This window comes from Lissotriton helveticus, chromosome 2_1 (assembly GCF_964261635.1).
Source record: "Lissotriton helveticus chromosome 2_1, aLisHel1.1, whole genome shotgun sequence".
Classification (NCBI taxonomy): domain Eukaryota; kingdom Metazoa; phylum Chordata; class Amphibia; order Caudata; family Salamandridae; genus Lissotriton; species Lissotriton helveticus.
This window is the reverse complement of record NC_136059.1, coordinates 1,257,113,297-1,257,127,763: the sequence shown is the minus strand read 5'-3', so window position 1 is coordinate 1,257,127,763 and position 14,467 is coordinate 1,257,113,297. Positions and strand designations below refer to the sequence as shown.

At 44.4% G+C, this 14,467-nt stretch overlaps 1 protein-coding gene across 3 annotated transcripts in view; it reads left to right on the top strand.

The window, feature by feature from the left end:
- RAP1GDS1 (Rap1 GTPase-GDP dissociation stimulator 1) overlaps window positions 1-14,467 on the top strand; it is a 748,947-nt gene that overhangs the window by 458,512 nt on the left and 275,968 nt on the right. The gene's annotated exons all lie outside the window — the stretch shown is intronic.

The window sequence follows — 14,467 nt, the reverse complement described above, 5'->3', positions numbered from 1 at the left end:
TAGTTTATCTTTGACTCCTCTTGCTGTCTTACTCAAATGTTGCCTTGATGTATCTTCGGTTACCTTGTACCCAGTATCAACCAGTGTCCTGTCAACACTATCACAAGGACACTTAGTCCTAAATAGTTGGAACTGACCGGTTAGCTATGATCAGGAGGAAGAGATGCACTTCTTAGAAGGCCTTATATCATACATGATATTTTCAATTTCAGTAGATTAAGTGAAAGCCAGGAGTTCCTCATTCAGACCAGTCAGCTAGTGCCTTACTTGGTGCTGAGGTTCAGACAAAGGACTTCTATTTTAAGCAATTTGCTTCATAAAATTTCCTTCTTTTATTCAAAGGGAAGTGGGGTGGTGATGAGTGCTATGGCCGGCTCACACTGTGGCTAACTTCCGCTCCTTTCATCAGGCACTTTCAGTAAATCCCATGCTGTGCCACCCAGTAGGTACCGGTTTCTGAAGAGAGGCTAGCTGCTGATGTGGAAACTAGAACTGATCTCCACAGCTCGCCAGAAACGCACAGTGGCTTTTCATCCAGCGCTAGATGCAGCTGAAAATATTCCAGTGCGTTTCACTCTGTGTTTTGTTTTATGTCGAAGCCTACCAGACAGGGTAGCTGTGTGGTTTGCTAATGACATCTTGGGGATATTCGAAAATCTTCCCTGGGAATGCATTCCACCCGTCGCTTACCATTGGCTTTTTGGTTTGTAACTCACATTTTCTAGCTTTCTGTTTGCTGGCTTTGTGTTTTAGTCTGTCCAGCTGGAGTTTGTCCCTTCCCTTGTCCAAACATTATTTACAGCATCCTTCCGAGTTCTCTGTTTCTGTCAACAAGCCTTTAAATCCTTTTATTATTTTGTCACATTTGCTGTGCATTCAAAGACCGAGGTTAAATCTCAGGCTCCCGAGGGAGCTTGGTGTTTACTTATCTTTCTCTGACTTCAAAGTGAGAGGATTTATGTGACAATAGCACCAAAACAAATCAATACACTAGGGGCCATATGTATCAAGGCCAAATGGGTTTGCAAACGCCGAAATTTTGCGAATTTCGGCGTTTGCGAACTCATTTTCGCAAAATGGCATGTATGAAAGAATTTGGGTGCAAAATAAGGAATTGCAAATTTTGCGATTCCTTATTTTGCGATTGCATTTAAGTAATCGTAAGTTTTGCGATTCCTTAAATGCAATGTATTAAGCAAAAAGAAAATTCAAAAGCCCTTAAGGAATTGCAAATTACCACCAACTTCTAGTTGGTGGTAAGTTGCGATTTCCTTGAAAATGCACATTTCAGCATTTTTCAAAGTGCCATGTGACGCACATACATGCCCTTAGGGCATGTATGTGCACCACATGTGCACCCATACTTATTTCAAGGGTGCAACAGGGTGTCCTTTGGACACCCCTGCACCCTTGAAATTATTCTCAATTTGCGATTAGCAAATTGCGAATCACAAATTGAGAATAAATTCCCATTCCTTCCTATGGGCCAGGAGGCCCATAGAAATGAATGGGAAAGTATTCCTTAATTGCGAATTCGCAATTTGCGAATTCGCAATTAAGGAATATCAATAAATCGCTAAAAAATTGCGATTTTCTTGATACATACCAATTAGCGATTCTGAAATAGCGATTTCTTAAAAATCCCTATTACAGAATCGCTAATTGGTATCTTGATACATATGGCCCTAGGTGATCACATTTCCACACACAGTTTGTGCACTGTATAATTTTATCGGTAAAACTGCATGTTTGTGCAAATGTAACAGTCGTTTCAATTCAATATATGTTGTCTGTAATGGCAGTGTGCTATCACTCCACACTCCACTTTACCCCACCCCATTCTATTCTGCACTTCTACCCGCTACGCTGCACAACTCCGACTATGCCACTCCACTCGGCGTCACTGCACACTACTTTGAACCATTCCACTCTATGCCACTACAGTCTACCCCTCTTGACTCTATGCCAATGTACTCTACACCACTCACTATGCACCACTGCACTGTTCGCCATGCCACTCTTTGCCACACCACTTTTTGCCACTGTACTCTGCAACCCTGCACGCTATGCCACTGTACTCTATGCCAATGCACTCTACTCTGTACCTCTCCACTCTACGCCAGTGCACTCTACGCCAGTGCACTCTACGCCAGTGTACTCTACACCAGTGCACTCTACACCAGTGCACTCTATGCCATCCATTCTAATCTACTTTGCACCACTGCACTCTACACGGCTGCACTCTACCCTGCACCACTCCACTGTACGTAACTTCCCTCTACTCTGAAACAATCTACTCCGCGCCACTCCACTCTACGCCACTGCAATCTAGACTGTACCACTCCACTCTGCGCCACTCTACGGAACTGCAGTCTACTGCACTATATGCCAATGCATTCTACACCACTTTACTCATAAACAACACACACTATGCCACTACACTCTACGGCAGTCTACTCTTCCCCACTGCACTCTGTGCCACTGTACTCTACAACACTATACGCCACTATACTCTACACAATTGTACTCTATGCCACTGTACTCTGACACTCTGCTCTACTCCTCACCTCTGTACTCTATGCCACTGCTCTGTACGCCACTCTACTCTGTCACTCTACATCACTCTATTCTATGCCATTGTACTCCACGTCACTCTACACTAAACCACTACACTGTACCCATTGTACTGTACACAACTTTATTCTAAACCAATGCACTCTACACCACTGCACACTATGCCAGCTACTCTGCATCACTGCACTCTACCCCTCTATGCTGTACTTTGCCACACTCTATGCCACTGCATTCTACATCACTGCACTATATGCCACTCTACCTCATTGCACTCTACATCACTGCTCTCTACTTCACTCCGTTCTACTCTGCACAACTGTCCTGTACGCCCCTGCACTCTATGCCAATGCACTCTACACCACTACACCTTAGGAAACTCTACTCTGCAAGATTGCACACACTGCACTGTATGCCATTGCACTCTACCCCACTGCACTCTGCATCACTCTACGACCCTCTGCTCTGCACTCTGTCCTGCACCCCTCCACTTTGCTGTGAACCACTTCATTCTGAAAAATGTACTCTACGCCACTGCACTCTATGCCACTCTGCAGTGCCGCAGAGTGCAGTGACTCAATCTACTGTGCGCCACTCTACTCCAATGCATTATGCGTCCAGGCAATCTACCCCACTTTACTCAAAAGCAATGCACTCTATTCCAATCTACTCTGCAACATTGTACTTCACCCCACTTCACCTTAGTCCGCTCTCCTCCACTCTACAAGACTCCACTCTTTGACGCTCTACTCCATTAAACTCTACTTCACTCCACAACACACTGCTCCACTCTATGCCACTCTAAGACACACCTCCACTCTGCAATGCTCTACACAAGTCCTTCTATGGCACTCTACTTCACTCTGTTCTATGACACACTCCACCCTACAACACTCCACTCCATGCCCCCTCCACTCTGACACTCTATGGCACTCCACTCTGAGCCACTCTACTCACTCTACACCACTCAACTCTACGACACTGTAATCCACTCTATGCCTTTTCACTCTACGACACTCCACTCCCTCCATGACACTCCACAGCAAAATGCCACTTCACTCAGTTCTACTCTACACCATTCCACGACTCTCCAGGCCCCTCCATAACTTCCCACTTTACTAAACGACACTCTACTTTATGACACTGTTTGCTACTCTTCTTTACGCCACTACTTTTTAGCCATATTGAAGAACATCTGGCAAGCTGGTGTACAACATGGCTGAAACAAAGCCAGTAGCTCTTTCATAGGCGAGACCTATTGGCTATGACAATGCTTGTTTATACCAGGCAGGTTATATTTATTGGAAGTTGCAGGCAGCTTATCGCCCACTTTTTTTAATCAGTGTTGCTTTTGCCAAAAGACCTACCTGTTGTATCGGGCATTACATAGTGCCGTATCCACTACAATTATTTCTACCGTTGCGTCTAGTACGCATGCCGATCAAGACTGAAATTTCTACTTCTGGGTGGAACTGGCCCAGAGTAACAGGGATGCTCACAGAGCCCGGAAAAGACGTCCCTTGTCTGGTCACACACCCTTGTAGTTGCCCATTAAAAGCACAGCAGATTGGTTGCTTAGCATGGTCCTGTTATGCAAAACACCTGTGGTCTAAAGTAATGTAGATGGATGCTTCTGTCATAAATAACTTCTCAATCACTATTTTAATAAGCTGACAGCGTGACCTTGTGACTCTGCTCTTGCCTGCATTAACGCCTGGGAGTCTACTCGGCGAAAGGGGTGCTTTTTGCTCTGGAATCACCGAGGCTCACCAAACAGGGATCAGGACTGCGAGACCCAGGGTTCCGCGAAGGATCAACGAAGCGCACCTGGAGTCTCTTCCCGCCCCTTGCTCCTCCCGGTCACACCGCCCATATACAGCTCGCGGCCCCCGCTTCGCGGGAGCCCCTCGCAGCTGACAGCGTGACCTTGTGACTCTGCTCTTGCCTGCATTAACGCCTGGGAGTCTACTCGGCGAAAGGGGTGCTTTTTGTTCTGGAATCACCGAGGCTCACCAAACAGGGGTCGGGACTGCGAGACACAGGCTTCCGCGCAGGATCAACGAAGCGCACCTGGAGTCTCTTCCCGCCCCTTGCTCCTCCCGGTCACACCGCCCATATACAGCTCGCGGCCCCCGCTTCGCGGGAGCCGCTCGCAGCTGACAGCGTGACCTTGTGACTCTGCTCTTGCCTGCATTAACGCCTGGGAGTCTACTCGGCGAAAGGGGTGCTTTTTGTTCTGGAATCACCGAGGCTCACCAAACCGGGGTCGGGACTGCGAGACCCAGGGTTCCGCGCAGGATCAATGAAGCGCACCTGGAGTCTCTTCCCACCCCTTGCTCCTCCCGGTCACACCGCCCATATACAGCTCGCGGCCCCCGCTTCGCGGGAGCCTCTCGCAGCTGACAGCGTGACCTTGTGACTCTGCTCTTGCCTGCATTAACGCCTGGGAGTCTACTCGGCGAAAGGGGTGCTTTTTGTTCTGGAATCACCGAGGCGCACCAAACAGGGGTCGGGACTGCGAGACCCAGGGTTCCGCGCAGGATCAACGAAGCGCACCTGGAGTCTCTTCCCGACCCTTACTCCTCCTCATATAAAAACACGCCCCCAACGCAAAGCGGGACGCGTGCGGGACGCCGGACGACGCCCGGACAAAGGGCGGACAGTCTTAGACCGTCCGAGACAGGCCGTGACTGGACTGGGCACGATATACTGCCCGTACTGGCAATAAGATACCTGGCTAAAGTAAGATTTTCTGTGCCTGGTTATAACCACACTGTAACTCACCACTGTTCCCCTTTTTCTCCCAGTGCTTAACCCATTTGTAATTGTATGGTATAAGAATTTGTGTTCTAACTAACTCTATTTAGGATGCCAAAAAGGATTCCTGCTGCTGCGGCAATCACTATGGATAATTACATGGTACATGTTGTATCTAAGATCAATAGTGAAAGAAGACAGTCGCTAGGACTAAGTCAATCCCCCATTCTTCACCCTCTGAGCCCACCACCAAATTCCCCGTGGGTAGATATATCATCTCAGGATGTAGGAAACAAAATCCCAGACACTGAGATACGTGATAGCGAGACTCATAACCATAGTGTACTTTTAGAGTCTGACCAAGATTTAGATCACGTTACCGACACTGAGTCCCAGCTTGATGATACTGTACAGGATTCCCCCATACAGGTGGACACACAGGCGGACACTGCAGTTGAAGATCCTCCAGTTTTTGTGCCTGTTACACGGGCGATTAGAAAATGTAGAAAAGCACAGACAAATCGTGGAGGGTCGCGCCCAGGGAGAAAAAGGGTTGCAACGCCACCAAAAACTAGGGACAAAAGTAGGGGGCAAGGGGTCGATAGCGATAAACAAAACGTGGATGATGAATTATTTAACAGGATAGCGGATATGATTGATAGTAAGCTTAAGGCTTTCATCAAACCGGTGGTGGCTAAATTAGATAAGCTCTTTACTGAAGTAAAGAAACTAGGCACGATTCAGAAAAAGATAGCGGATGAGGTGACAAACCTATCAACTATAGTCACAAATCTAGCTAACACAACCAAAGAGCTCAACACGAGTGGGATAGAGGGAGGTGCAAATGTAGCACAGACCAACTCCCCTGGACACATACCAGTAATACACAATAATCATCTACCGTTAAGAGAAGATATGCCTCCAAAACCATCTGAACTGACCTTACTAAACACAGAAAAAGATTCATAACAATTTATAGAAGATGCCTTACCCCTAGTATTGGTACTGGCAAATGTCCCACCTCTGGTTACTGGCCAAACAGAATCCCCTACATCATTGACAAGTAAGGCCCTGCATTGGCTGTCTGGTAACATGCAGATGGCCCCTCGGGGAAACAGCTAGCAGGAGAGGTCAGGTCAGCCAGAAGGGTAGCTTGGATAGGTCAAAACCCAAAAAAGTTTATTGGTGATTGTATAGTTTTAAACTTTACGAATTCAGCAGCACTACCTAATATTCTATCAAACATACTCCCCCCCCCCCCCCCAACGCAGAAGAGGCACTATTGTCCCACTTACTTTAGAATTCTTTGGCAAGAAACCGCGAAGTATGACCTATCCAAAGATAGGTCATACAAGGTCAGCATGGAATGGAACATCAAATGGATAGGTGCATTAGCTAATAATTGGGGGTGCAGTTTAGATAGGTGGGAAGGGCCACAACAGATATTCCAACATGAACATCAATACCCTACCCATTTTAACAACCAGTACAACATCCCTATTTCCAACAGGTTTGACGCCTTCTATGGACAGGGCGGGATGGAAGGGGTTGAATGAGTAACTGATACACTCCTTTCTCCCGCTCATAGTAACTGTACACAACAAGGTGTAGGATTAGGGTACGAGGATAATATAACTGTGTTGCATGGACCTAACCCCGAGTTGACAGCTTTATCAGCCCAGATAAATCAATTTATTAATTTACCAAACATGCATAACCCAGCCTCTACACACGTAGACATAATATATAATTCTGTGGCAGAACAGGTAGATAGATGTATAAGCCAAATGCATGTTACCCCAGCTGAAAAGGCTGACACAGACACAGATACCAAAACTTTGTGTTCATTATCACCCTGTGATGAAAGCTTAATATCATGGAATATTGCAGGGCTTTGTGATAAATCTAATGATATTGGTTGGCTGTCTTTAGTCAAACAATATGCAGTAATATGTCTCCAGGAAACATGGCTGGTGGGAAAAAGTGTACATATTGAGGGTTTTCAAAGCTTTTTCATCCCAGCAGAACCCTCAATTAGCGGTAGAGCAAAGGGGGGGTTTGGCAATCTATGTTAACCTGGCTCTTACATGCTCTAAAGTTGAGTACCATTCTGGTAATCGAAACATTCAGGTTTTAGAGCTAAAGAGGGGCAAAACTACTTTCACCCTGATTAACTTTTATAATGCAATCAACCAGACAGGTGACTGTAATATACAGCCTTTATGTGACTTCTTGAGAGAAAATGCTGGGAAATTGCCCCGTCAATTGCTGCTCGCAGGTGATTTTAATACACATCCGTGTGGAAACCCCGGAGTGACTGTCATTAACCAACTAGGATGTAACAGCCTGGAAGGTTTCCACTTTGATCACTCGCGGCGTGGAACAGATTTAAACACGCTAATGAATGAAAATAATCTAATTACAGCAATGTCTACGGTGGCGGACCAAACTCTTTTTCCCATTCCCACTTTTAAAGGCCACACTACTGGATCATACATAGACCATATTTTATTGTCTGCTGACCTCGCCAATACTGTTCTGGACTTCTACATCCAAATGAGTATTTATAGTGATCACAATCCTATATGTATCAAAATGGGTGGGGGAATCTTTGAACAGCGAAAGCCACGAGTGGATTGTGGGTCCACAAAATGTATAAATGGAAAGCGTCGCTTAAAATGGTGAACCATGAAAATCTGTATAATTCTATTAATAACTCATGCAGTTCTGAACTTTCACTATGTATATCACCTGAATCATCATCGCAACAAATTTTGGCATCCTTTGAGGGCGTTGCACTAACAGTAGGGTCGATGCTAACGGTGACAGCTAAAGGGAATGTAAGTAGTAATCCAAAATGGTTTGATAATGCTTGCTCCAAGGCCAGCCGCGAGCTCAAGATAGCACAGAAAACCAAACCTAGAGATCCGGTGCATATTAAGGTTATGCGTGCTAGGTACAAAAAGTCCCTTGCTACTCGTAAGAGAGAAGTAAAGAAAAGTGTATGGGAGTCTCTTTTAGATCCAGAAATATTGAGAAACAGTGCCAAGTTTTGGGATATTATAAATAAACCCCTATTTGATCATTCAAACAACTCCACCATGGGTACAAATATCCCAGAGGAAGAGTGGGTTAACCATTTTAGTTCTATTTTTAAAAGCAATGAGTTACAGGCGGAATGTATCCCGGTTGAACCTAAGGAGAAATCATTGCTCTTCTCAATAAATGAGGTTGAAAAGGGAATTGAAGGGCTGTCAAGTAATAAGGCCCCAGGACCGGACAGTCTTCCACCGGACCTTTTTAAATCCTGTAGATTGCTATGGGCACCAGTCCTCACCGCCGTACTTAACGCGGCCGTGGTTTCCGGTTGTCCAAACTCTTGGGGGGTATCCACCATCGTACCCGTGTTCAAGAAAGGAGACCGTAATAGCCCCCTCTGCTATAGACCAATATCTTTAATTAACTCTGTTGTCAAAGTAGTGGGGGGTGTAATTTTAAATAGACTGGTCGCATGGGCAGATGAAAATAAAGTAATATCCCCAATTCAATACGGATTCAGGCCCGGTCACTCTACAATTACCCAGTGTTTGAACTTGTACCTAATTATAGGGAAGTACACCAAGGCCCGACAAGGTACAATTCACATGGCGTTCATGGATCTATCGTCGGCCTTCGACTGTGTAAGCCGTAGAAAGCTCTGGAACGCCATGATGAAAATGGGTGTAGAGCAGAATTTAATTAACTTACTAGCAGATATGCATTCTGACACAAGGGCAAACGTCCGGTACACACAAGATTTAAATGTGACAAAAGACTTTGGCGTGTACCGGGGCGTTCAACAAGGGTGCATTTTAGCCCCGTTCCTTTTTAATTTATATATAAACGATTTGGAAGAGCATCTTTTAAGTACAGGAGCAGATTACTCTTACATTGGACGTAAAGGACTGCCAGTACTGCTTTATGCGGATGACGCAGTCCTTTTGTCCAGAACTGCTAACGGTCTTCAAATATTAGTAAACTCCTTTTTTACATTCATGAAATCTCGAGATTTGAGTATAAATAACTCCAAATCTTTCGTAATGAAGGTTGGCCAAGGTAACAAAAAGCCAAATTGCTTAAATGTTAATGGGGGTCACAATCCCTATAACAAAAACATTCTCCTATCTCGGAGTCCTGTTCGATTATCAACTGAACTGGGGACCCGTAGTACAGAATAAAAAGGGAGAGGTAATCAGGGCAAATGCGGCAATAATTAATTTCGCAAGAAAAATGGGAAATAGCCCAGTGGCTGCATTACTCCAACTTTACCAGGCCAAGAGTGTTGCTACTGCATGCTATGGCAGTGAGATATGGGGATATGCCCCACTAGGAGCCCTGGAGATAGTAGAAAATAACTTTCTCAAACAGATACTAAGGGTTCCTAGGGGAACAGCAAACTTCTCCGTACATGAAGAGCTAGGTATACCATTTCTATGTGACAAAATAGCAGTAAACCCTTTAGTATGCTGGCTAAATTGCTGGTTAAATAACGATGTACCTCTTACCCAGCTTATATTGAGGGAAGCGCTAACATGGGAAAACAGGCTTAAGGTTCCATGGATAAAGTATCTAAGCAACTGCTTCAGGGAAATTGGGCGCCCGAACTCTTCTTAACTCCAAAATCCATTACGAAACTGGATGTTATTCTTGTGAAGAAGGCTTTTATTTCTTCCAGGTACTTAGACAGGGAGGCCGGTGAAATAAGGAAAGGAAGTGTACGTAAACATGTGCTATTAAAAACAACCCTGCTCATGGAACCGTACCTGTCATGGCCAATGTCAAGCTATGATCGTTTCCTGTTGACAAGGTTTAGGTTGGATTTATTTCATTTATTGCTGGCCGTGCCAAAGGGATCCTACCGTGGACAAGTGTTGCCGGCTTGCGGCTGCGACGAAAAGTCTCCGCAAGACCTGGCACACTTTTTATTCTTCTGTCCATTTTACATTATACCACGGAGGTTATATCTAAAACTCTGTCTTAAAAAATTGAATTTCTCTCAATTTAGACCAGCACTTTGTTATCTCCAGATGCTAGGCTGGGATTGTACCTTATTTGTATGTAGCTTTTTAAAATTAGCACTCAAATTTAGGAAAAGTATGGAAGGCTAACTGTACTGGTAACAGACATATCTTTAGAAAAATATTAACTTTTTTATGCCTGCCGAACATCCCTTTTTTAACATTTTGAGTGTACATTTTGCCTGTAACTTTTTGTAATCATTTATAATCAATTTAATCTAGCCGTTTTTAACTTCTTTATGTAAACATGAGTCAATATATGTTTTGTGTGTAATGCTTTTATGGTTGTTATTTTAAATAACCGAATAAAGTTATTTGACTTGACTTGACTATTTTAATAATTAGGACTACAGACTCGAAATGCACGACGAGGCACTACACCTGCTTCTTTTTCTTCAATGCTGTTCTTTTTATTTCCCAAACCCCATTGTTTCAGATCTGCGATGTAGTTCCATTCATTCCGTCCTGCACAGCTGATTTGCCTTGTTGGGTAATAATGTGAGTTGTATTTCCAACCTACTACCCTTTTTGTAAAACAAGGTTATGAATCCAAAGATAAAGGGCTTATTTCATTTTCTTTCTTTTTTGAGTATTTTTATTGCAAATTTTTTATTAACAGTAGATGCACATTATAACATTCAATGATAATTCCTTGGCATCATACAGCGTTCACATTTCCTGATACAATACAGAATAAATTGGTCCAGGTTAGATATATAAGTAACTTGTGTCAATCGGTATGTATAGTGGGCAATTGTTGCTCCCAATTTTGGCCAGTAAACATTAAACAATTACAACTGTCCACAGATTCACATTGTTTCAGTGTCTGGCTGGTCAATGAGGGCAGGAGAGGGAATCAGGAGTAGGTGAGCGGATTCTGGCAACTGTACTGGCCATGTGTTAGAAATGGTGTCGAAAGTTGACAGTTGGTATGCACCCTGTCCAAGTAGGGACTCTCACTCAAGTAAGGGTAAGTAAGTTACAGAGCTAAGATAACCCCTGCACACCCTCTTGGTAGCTTGGCGCGAGCAGTCATTCTTCTCTCAGAGGCAATTTCTAAGGAATTTGTGCACAAAAACACACAGTAACACAGTGAAAACGCTACAAAAGGACTCCACACCAGTTTAGAGTATTAGCCAATATATATCTGAGTAAAACAAGACAAAAATAGTAAAAATCCAACATAAACATAAGATATTAATTTTGAAAGAATAAACACAGTTCCTTGAAGTTGATAGCTCCAATCAGGGCTATTGTAGTGTTGTCAACAACACAAATCAAACAGTTCAGTGATACAGCATTGGCTAGACACGTGAAACAGTACCTTTGAAAGTGAAGATGCCTCAGGGACCTTGCAATAAAATCTGAAGTTGAGGCGTCGCGCGCGTCAGCAGGCGTCCGTTCCGAAAGTCTGGTATTAGTCGTTGAGGCCGTGGCTGCAATGTCAATGCATTGTGCCTTCTCAAGCGCTGACAATGGTTTAGGTGCAGGCATTGGTAGTGGTGCTGAAGTGCTGTTATCAGGAGCAAAAGCAGGGTTAGGGTCCTAAATCCGAACTGGCTTGGACCACTCAAATATGCAAAACACAACAAGGTAGCCAGACAGATTTCTTATTTGGATTTTTTGATCCCACCCAGCAAATTAGTTCTGGAGGGTCACCTATTTTATTTTAGTTGTTTTATATTTTTAGAAAAACATTACACAATCTCATTTGTGTATATCTTGAAAAGAACACTCATCAAACAGTGAAAATATATATACAAACAAGTGAAATGTGCATAAATGTACAAGTGCTATACAAGTGTTTAAAAAGTATTGTCAATTGATACAAACAACACCGAAAATAATGAATCAAATAACTAATAATCAATTCACATTGGAAACCAGTCCTTTACGTTCGATACAATGGAACAGGCGGAAAAAAACAACAATACAACAACGTTTCCTGCCTGTCTATCTAAGCCAAGGGAAAAATAAATTGATGGGTTGCAAAACTAGGGAAAACACTGTGTATATTTTAGCAGCCCTAGTGGCACCCTTGTTCTGTTTCCGAGGCTCAGGGTCAACGCGTTTCGAACCACGACGTTGTTACGGGTTCTCCTCAGGACATGGATATATATTTTCACTGTTTGATGAGTGTTCTTTTCAAGATATACACAAATGAGATTGTGTAATGTTTTTCTAAAAATATAAAACAACTAAAATAAAATAGGTGACCCTCCAGAACTAATTCGCTGGGTGGGATCAAAAAATCCAAATAAGAAATCTGTCTGGCTACCTTGTTGTGTTTGGCGAAGTGCTGTTAACGGCAGACCCCGGGCTGCAATGTGAGACGAGACGATGCGAAGTTAAGTGACTACAAGTAGCGCACCGGGCTAGAAGGGTGACTTAGACCCTCTGTCTGATATTAGTAATAGTAAAAATCTAACAGGGGTATACATCCCATAGTATTCTAGGGAAGGCCATTGTTGTTGGTATCATTATACATTTTCGCCAAACTGCTTGGCGTCAGTAAGTTTGCTGAAAATTATTATATTGATTAGATTTGAAAAGTGAGTTTTTCATTACACTCACGCTATATCTTAAAATCTTGTGCCAGTCTGTATCGGTGACCTTGCAGTCCAGAGCCCTCTCTCATTTGTGTGTTTGAGTGAGTCAAAGGGCTTGTGCAGTGAAGCATCGACCCATTAAGGAGAGTTATGGCGTGGCCATCTACCCCATGCGTCATTAGCCTATGTTGTGTGGCATCAGTTTGTGGCTCCTCCACACTGTCCATTATCACGCTCATTAGTGCATGAGGAAGTGCCCCTGCCCCAGTTACCATTGGCCAATAAGGGAGTCATTGGTATGAAGGCTTCCATTGTAGGAAATATCACCCACTGTCAGTACCTTCGCTTTTCCCTACACTCGGTGGTAATGGTGCACAACCAGTGCTTTGAATCATGGCGTGAGCTAAAGTGGGATCTCTGGGGTGTACACCACACCCAGTTTAGCGCATCTCATTAACTGCTGCCAGCAGTTCCTGTTTACTCTCCCTTCCCTAGTGGCATCCGGGGCAGGAAACCCCCACCCAAGAGTGCTCCATAAAAGATAGCTGGGTTAGCATTTTTTTTAGTTTTTCTCAGATGTCGGGTACCCCCGGAGACAGCAACCACATTGCCCATTGCAGCTGGACTGCACTCACAGTGTGGGGCCCTTAGGTCTAAGTCGTCAATTGGGCACTGCGGCATAGTTAGCGACACTCTGTGCCTATTCAGGCCCCAGACCAGCTGTCGGAGCAACGCATCAATGTCCCGAATGAATATTCCTGGAAAGATAAGCGGTACCAACACAAAATAGTATGAGACTCTGGGCAGCAACAAAAATGTAGCGATGACTGCCCTGCCCATTGGCGACAGCTGCAGCACATATCAGAAGGCCATTGATTTTCGGGCAGCCTGGTCTCATCCCTGTAGACTTGCACTCTGAAGTAGAAAATGTAACCGCCTCCCATGGTATCCTGGTGAAGTCGCTCCAGTTGCTGCGTCCGGCGGGATCAAGCAGGACTTACTCCAGTTAAGGAACATTCCTTATACTCAGCAGAATTGTGTCAAAAGCGCCATCACCGGGGGAGAGTGACAGTTTAGTATGGCAGAGATATAGTAATGTGTCATCCGCATACATAGACGCAATGTGGATGGCGTGGGGTAATCGTATGCCCCAGTCAGAGGCCTTTGTATGCAGTGCGTGAGTTAACGGCCCCATTGCCAGGGCAAAGAGGAGGGGGGGCAGCCTTGTCTTATCCTCCTCCCAATCGGCCACACATCCGACACCCCTTTGTGGACTATCTCTGTGTGCTGTTTGTATAGGAGTTTGAGCCACTGTAGGATATTGGGACCGAACCGAAAGTCTGCAGCACTGCAAACAGATATGGCCACAAACTTGTATCAAATGCTTTTTTGATATCAGCAGAAAGAAATGCCATTATTGCTGTCTCCAAACCTTGCTTGGTCCATTACATGGATCAGTCGCCGAATATTGAATGAAATACTTCAGCCAGGTATAAAGCCACACTGGTCTAGATCGGCCAGCATAGGCAATTG